General features: G+C 34.5%; 1 non-coding gene and 1 pseudogene across 1 annotated transcript; one reads left to right on the forward strand and one right to left on the reverse strand.

Moving 5' to 3' along the window:
• Positions 1–808: 808 nt before the first annotated feature.
• LOC120120659 lies at positions 809–2820 on the reverse strand (annotated as a pseudogene).
• Positions 2821–6815: 3995 nt separating this feature from the next.
• Positions 6816–6905, forward strand: LOC120120677. Its single transcript, XR_005515916.1, has one exon. It is a non-coding gene; the product is annotated as a small nucleolar RNA U30 (small nucleolar RNA).
• Positions 6906–8379: the final 1474 nt, after the last annotated feature.

An 8379-nucleotide genomic window follows, 5' to 3' on the forward strand; every position in this document is an offset into this window, starting at 1 on the left:
GATGCACCGATAACCATAAAAATTAACCCAAAACTAAAATTTCCATTGCCAGGACTTGATGCCAGCTCTCTTGGGTAAGAGCGAGTATCCTAACCAACTAGACTACAGCGGATCACTGATGTCAGTGGAAAATTGGTGGCATTTATCAAATATTTTAATTTTTGGGTCTTCTAAAGAGCTTGGTTTAGTGTGTTTGAACTTCGCTTCCCTAGCCGTTGCATCACTTTCCGGATCGAACCGAATTTATATTTTCAGTCGTCTTCTTCACATTTATCTTTCACTAAAAAATTTATGCTTGATTTCGGCTATAAAAAATGCTCCCTGGATTGAATTTCTTAATTCAATGTACCTCTGCTTAATTGATGAAGATAAAATAGCGATCTTTATGGGGATTTCAGCTGAATTATTGTTTAGTAATGAATTATTCTTCCAATTTCCACTTTTGATTGTATATTCTGAAGGTTTTCTCAAGCTGTCCTTTTAATTGGGTGATAAGAAAAGGCAATGAAGTGTTGTTTTTAGATGGTTTCAACTTTCAAGAGTATGAACGAATGAACTCATTGTAGATTCAAGGTGGGAACTTTTTTAATACCTTTTCGGGATCACCTATCTTCCCTAGAATTAGCATATGGGATCCGTACAAACGATTATAATTTTAAATGCATTTTGTATTAAGTTAAAGCTGAAGAATTTTATCAGGTACGATTCCGAAAATTTTATTATTTGCCTGCGTGTGTATCGAAAAACAATCCTCGGATGTAGTTCCTGCACACTTTGCAGGAAAAAATCATTATAAAAGTGGAGGCAGCTAACAAGGAGGAAGGTGTTTTGGAGGAGGCAAAATGGATTGACTTGGTCCCTTCCCATTCTCTACTACAAATGCTGTCTTCAATCCCCACGCCGTATGAAGCTCCAAGTGACGGTGCATGAATCATACTCCTGCAACAACATCCAAATACAATTACTTCTCATTTCAATGCAATGTTTAATGTCTAGTTTCTGATTGACGTCTACGTGGATTGTCGGCCTTGAACCTTATGGCCGTCATTCCGCCTGTCGGTACTCCAACCGTATTTCTTTAGGGAGGATCAATCAAGTATATTTGGCAGGATCTTTGGCCTGATCGAAGTTCCCGATTCCAGTCCCAAAGACAAAGAAATTGTAGCCATGAGGATAGAATGGATGGGATTCGACAGTTAGAAGATTGGTGCCCTGTAGTACTAACTCCACTGTCGAGTTGAAAGCAATCTTGTTTAGCCTGGTGCCTAAACTAGTGCCAAGATTTGCAGTCAATGGTGCGCCTGTGCAATTGAAAGGTTTCGAAGGTAATGTTGTTCAAAGATGCAGTTAGTTGTGTTCCATTCAAGCAAGTGGCACATTGGTTGATTCCTAATCCGATGTGTAGAAAAGATGGCTGTCAACTTTAAGGGGCACAATTGCAGGGTATAGTGGTGAGTTGAGGCTCCTATGTTTGGCATTGTAGCTCAATGCGAAAGCAGTGTCGTTGGGTAATGGTAGCTGAGGAAGCATTGGGAGGACAGTGTCTGGAATACCCTTGTATTGAAGTATGCCTGTCGCAGTTTTATTATCTACCGTCAATGGCGCATCCATGAAAGGCCTACCGGCCATGAAATATCTACCAGGTGTTTGGTTAGCTTGAATGAGAATATTTGTAATCTACCCCGGTGCAATTAAGATTGCTTGTGTTGTAAATGGTTTGGTATAAACTGCATCTATTTCGACCACCGTCAAATTATGACCCGCGACCGCAAAGAAAAGTTCGTCGTTGAGTGCAGCATTGATGATTCTCAAGAGATAAGTCTTTTCTTGCTCACCTCCATTGCAAATGTATCTGCAGCAGCAGGATAAACGAAGTAAAACAGGAATGCAAGGCCTGCCCTGAATTCCCCAACCCTATTAGAATGGCACTAAAAGCTTACATTTCTCGGAACATGGGAACAGCAGCCCTGGCTTTCCGTTTATGGTGTGAGCATCGGATGTATTTGGTAGCAACCCCAAGTTGTTTCCTTGTTTAACAATCTCTTCGACATCGTTATTCCACCATTCACCTGCCTTTTTTATGTACAAGAATTACATGAAGCGTGTAACTAGAATGGGGCAAACTCAACTCAACTCAACTCACCGCCATGGATCAAATCATCCCATACCTAAAATAATGTTTCTCTGTAAGGATGAGGAAAAGGAAAAGGGGTCCCTTGTTTTGGCATGATCACAATTGCACCGTAAACAGTGGCTCTTAGCCAAAGGATATGTGCATGCCACCACAGTGTCCCTCTCTGACCTGTTACATTAAAATCATAAGTACGCCCACTCTGTATTGGGCATTGTGTTATATAAGCCGGTCCGTCCTCCCATCCATTGCGAAATTGTTTGAGTCCATGCCTGCCAATGCCAAGACAGAAAAATCGTATGAAAACGACATGAGAATCACATTTTTCTCGGTAATTGCTTACCAATGAATAGACATGTTGTATTGAGCATAATTAGTGACATTAACGAGAACTCTGTCGCCTTCTCTAGCGTAAATGATTGGCCCCGGAAACATCCCATTTACGGTGACAATAGGTTTAGCATGGCATAACCTGCTAACATTTTTCACTTGAATCTGAAACAAACAATAACCCCAAGCATTAGTCATCAGAAAACAAATCCATAATTCAACCAACATGTCACTGTTTTCATATGCATACATCAAACTGGTATCTTTTCACTGCCGCATCTGCAGGAAGCGAACCGGAACCAAGTAAGTAGAGCAAGAAAATGAATGACACAGAGCTGAAAGTTTTGCCCATTGCCATCTTCTGATGAGACGAGGGGAGTTAAGGTTTCGGTGGGTATTTATTGTATGGTTTGCCTTGCACAGGAGAGTTTTGAGGTTTGCTTCAGATTCCAGCTGCCCCGGTTGTTCAAAATATTTATTTACTAAACTAAATTTCAACAGCCATTCAACTCACCTGAAAAAAAAACCGGGGGAAGAAGAAGCTTCTCATTTAGTGTTTGAATGGAATAAACATTGTATAAATTATGAATGTACCGTAAGCATGATAAACATTTATAAATAACAAATATTTATAACAGAGAAATATAAAAATTATGGAATAACTAAGCTTGTGGACCATCAACATTTAAATGCGATCTTGTTGGAGCCTAAACTCTAATCTCTTACTTGAATCTAAACCTTAAATCTTAAATTTAAACTTTAAAATTTATAATCATAAATTTTAAATAGAATATTTAATCTCTCAATCAGATGATGACACTTTTCGTCATTTAATTAAGTTTTCTTTTAATATATTTAAAACCAAATCAAAGGGTGACACATTTCCCCTTTAAATGGTGTCAAAACGGATTAATCAATATTAAAGCTGCCCAAGAATCGAACCCCAGCAAATAGGAGATTATATTTTAAACAATATCAAAACATTGAGCCAGGTGGATAACTTGGTACCGTGTTTCCAACTTATAATATGTATTTTGTATTTTAAATTCTAAATTCTAAATTCTTAATATATATCTTAATTTAAATTCAAATATTAAATTAAATTCATATATTAATTTTTCAAAAATATATTTTATTTTTATCTTTAACTTAGAAATATATACTATTTTTATTTTAACTTAAAATATATTTTATTTTATCTTAACTTAAATAATATATTTTATTTTTATCTTAACTTTTAAAAATATTTTTCTAACTAACTCCATTGTTTCTTCTTTTATTCGATATTTGATTTTCCATCAACCAGATGGTGACATGTGTCACCATCTAGTTGGAAGATAACAATTAAATTATAGAATAAAACGTTTAATCTAATGGTGACATGTGTCGCCATCTAATTGGTGGTTTAAATTTATTAAATTAAATTAAATTTAGGATCAAATTGATAGAATATATAAGTATTGAGGACTAAATGTATAATTATATCAATTTTATTAACTGCAGCATTAGTACTTCCGTTATATATTAACGGCAAATGGCTTGATTAAATACAATTAAATAGTTCAGTAGTTTGATTGACAAAATTGAAAGATCAGTGACAAAAGTAAAAGGGCTAAATAGTTAAGTGGTCAATGGTATAGTTTACCCGTAATATTTAATACACATAACATTTGTAAATTTTGGGCCTACTTAATTTTACTGAACATGTGGGCTATAAGTTGGCTTGGTAGTGTTCAGAACCCGATTTTTTCCCCAACTATGACAGCCCGCTAAAAAAGTTGGGAAATTGGGCTGTTGGAGTTTTATTTTGGAATCTACATCATTTTTGGCAGTTGGTCATGAGGTGACGAGTTCCATTAAAGTAATTTTTTTTCATATTTTTAATTTAAATTGATTTTTTTAAAACGTTGGAACTCGTCACATCGAGGTGATGAGTTCCTTTGGTTTCAAATATATGGTTGCTTAGAATTGAAAAGTAGTTGTTGGAACTAGTTGTGTGGGTGTAACTAGTTCCAACGTTCATTTTGAGAAATTTTAACTATAAATAGGAGTTGGGTTAGTTGATAGAGTTATATGAAAACCAAATCATGCATTTGTGGGAAGATTATTTCAGGCAATTTTTGAAAGATCATTTTGGGTCTGATTACTCTGATATTGATTATTCGGATTCAAGCTCGTCTTCATATGAGGAGTGTGTGAAAGAGTCAATAAAGTCGATTCATGATCAACATAAAGAGATGAAAAGGGAGGATGAGGAGGAGAAGAAGAATGAAGACTTACCAAATTGACGCAGCAAAAGACTTATCGAGATAAACGAGGAAAAAATAATAATATAAAAACTGAGAGGAAAATTGTTTATTTTATTGAAAATTTGTTTTAAATATATGTATGAATTTGATTTTCGTTAAACGTTATAGTTTCTAATTATATATGAAAAGTAAAAAAATAAAGAGCGATATTGATATTGATAAATTATCCAAAACATGTACAACAAACAACATGGGAATACAATTATTAAGGTTTTATTAGCCCACTCGATATTTTGGAAGATGTGGACAATGCTTCTTGATGTGGCTTCACCTCTGAGTGGCCACAAAGCTTTGGAAGATCTTGCTCTCGTTGAGGGTTATCCATATTAGTATGAATTCAACTAGATTCAAGACGACCCCTCAACTTCCTTTGTAATTGTGGATTGAGCAACGATTCTTCAAAAATAGTTGGTGGCCAATATGCACCGTTTGGGAGATACTTAAACTCGCAACTGCATATGTTGCGCATAGTATGTAGGATATAACAATCATCAACGTATGAGCATGGGTCAACATTCACATGCATACATGCAACAACCATGTGAGCGCATGGGTAACTGAAGTTTTGAAATCGATCACAATCACACCATCTTCTATTCAGATTACCAGTGTGGGTGGCAGAATTCCCACCATCATGTACATGGACATTGTAATCAGAATCGAGTCTGGAGAAATTATGAACATACATTGATGTTGCATGTGTTTGATTTTTGTTCATTGCTTTCTCCAGATCTGGAGCTCAATTTCCAGCTTCGTTGAGCATTGCCTCAACTTGGGAACTTTTGTTTTCCTATAATTTTCTCAATCTAAAGTAAGTCTCCCAAAAAATACTTGTCACTGGAAGATGTCTAATCCTTTTAAGCACTGAATTGATAAATTCGGTATGATTGGTTGTCATATGATCATAACGTCGACCCTTATCGTTATATGCATGTGACCATATTTCCCGAGGTATTTCAACTACAAAGTTATAAACCTTTTCTTTGTACTTTCTCAAATTTTCTAGACTTGCACGGAAGTTCGGTTGTAGTAATATGTATCCTAAAGAAAGAAAAAAAGGTTAGATTTAAGTATAATAATAAGAGAAGGCCATAAATGAAGGGGGGAAATGAATAAGTTACCCATGTAGACAATCTCTTTCTTGTTCTTTTTGTTCTTAAATATCATCGTAGCATTGGAAGCAATATGACTTATGAAATACGCAGGAAATGCATGGGGAGATGACCACCTACTTCCCGGTGTCAAAGTGAACGGTCTGAGATCATACAAACCTCATCTTGAGTGACAACATGGGAGCACAAGTTTGACAGAAAGAAATTCCACGTTTCCTCGAAGTCATTTTTAACAATTTCAAAGGCAATGGGGAAGATGTTTCTATCACCATCTTGTGCAACAGTCATCATCGAGACGTTTTTGTATACGCCATACAGAAAAATGTCATCCACTCGGACTCCTCACACTAAAAAGATAACAATAGCAACTGAATATAACCACTCAAATCACATCACCTAAGCATTACGACTTTCTTTTTTAAATAGACTATTACAAAAAAAGATAAAAATAATATTATTTAAGGAACTCGTCACCTCGTCGTTACAAGTTTCAACCTTTTTTTCTTAATTTTCAATTAAAATTTAAAAAATAGAAAAATATTATTATTTTAATGAAACTCGTCACTTTGAAGTGATAAATTCCCCATACATTGTAGAAAATATCGTAGATTCCAAATAAAATTGACTGCCCTAATTTTCAATTTTTTTAGCGGGCTGCCATAATGGGCCAAAGAAACCTTCAAAACCCAGCAAAAACCCTAAATAGGATAGCCGCATTGTTGTATTCGTAATTTTACTCTAAGTGTCGACTGCCTATAAATATATCGCCAGGTCCAGAACCCTAACTGCGAGCTTGCAGTCCATTCGAACTCAATTTTCTTTTCATCTTTTCTTCTGTTAAAATTTTGAAACCCTAATGTATTTTTTTTAATTTATTACTTTTTATCCCTTATGTTTTGCTATTCTTTTAGGGTTTAATAGGGAAAGAGAAGGTGCGATGATGATTAAGGAAAACTCAATCTCGTTAATCTGATTCGTAACATGAGGATCAACTTTTTCATCCATTATTAACAACTTCTGAGCTTCTTCCCTTTCCATTCTTATCTATTCTTTTAGATTTTCTCTAATGTCTCAGATCTAAGCTGCTATTTAAGAACTGTTAAAATAAAGGGTTTGGATCTGTTGCAAATTGCGTTGGAATTTTTCATACACATTACTGGCGACGCCAAAATTCTAGCAATCAAATGTTGCTCCCTTTGAACTGGGAATGGCCAATTCGTTTGTTTTTCTAAGATTTGAGTTCATTTTGTGTTTCAGTTATTTTGATTGAGTTATTTGAATTTAAAATAATAAAATTAAATTAAGTATGATTTTTAGAAAAATAACAGTTAGATGAATAAAACATAAACTACTAATAGGGGACCAAATAGTTAATTTACCCTGAAAATTTTAGGAGAGATTCATTTCTTAGCGGCTGGATGACATTTCCACCAGGGAAAATCTCTTAGGTGGCATGTGATTCGTTGCAATGTTTACGAGGGAATTTAAATATGTAAAGAAATTGGAATATGCAGGAAATGAAATCCAATTCTATATTATGTTTGGTTGACAGGAAATGGAATTGGAATCCAATTCTATATTCTGTTTGATTCGCAGACATGTTTGATTTCAGTAATGTAAAATGAAATAATTGCCCTTCTTATTTTTTTATTTTATTTTAGTTTATTTTACAACATGTAGTAATATATTATAAAAAATTAAAAAATATTAAATTTTCATTTTATTGATTGATTATTCATTCTAATAAATTATAAAAATCATGCTAATAAACATTACAAGTTAAAATCATCGCAATCAAAATATGTTAATAAATTACCAAAAGATAGAGCAATATTTCGATACATTCCAATCGGAGTATGTTAATTAGTTACCAAAAACTATTTTTATTCAATATATGAATTAGAAACTCGACCCGACACGACTCAAAATAATAAAAAAATTATTTTTATTCAATAAAAACATTGACTTTATTGAAAAAAAATATATAGAGAGGGGTATTATTGTAATTATTCCTAAATATATAAGGTAAAATTATATATTTTTTTCGGGTCGGTCCGGTTTTTTTCACCCTAAACCCGAACCTGACCCGAATATCACACTTAAAAAAACCTGACCCGACTCAACCCGAATATCACACTTAAAAAACCCGACCCGAACAAAATAAAGTTTCATCCGACCCGACCCGAATATATGAATTAGAAATCCGACCCGACCCGAAATAATAAAAAAATATTTTTATTTAATAAAAACAGTGACTTAATCCGACCCGACCCAAATTATATATATTTTTGGGTCGGTCCGGTTTTTTTCACCCTAAACTCGAACCCGACCCGACCGGAATATCACACTTAAAAAAATCCGACCCGACTCAACCCGAATATCACACTTAAAAAACCCGACCCGACCCGAACAAAATAAAGTTTCATCCGACCCGACCCGAATATATGAATTAGAAATCCAACCCGACCTGACCCGAAATAATAAAAAATTATTTTTA

The sequence above is a fragment of the Hibiscus syriacus genome, unplaced genomic scaffold, assembly GCF_006381635.1.
Source record: "Hibiscus syriacus cultivar Baekdansim isolate YM2019G1 unplaced genomic scaffold, ASM638163v2 tig00110344_pilon, whole genome shotgun sequence".
In the NCBI taxonomy this organism is placed as follows: domain Eukaryota; kingdom Viridiplantae; phylum Streptophyta; class Magnoliopsida; order Malvales; family Malvaceae; genus Hibiscus; species Hibiscus syriacus.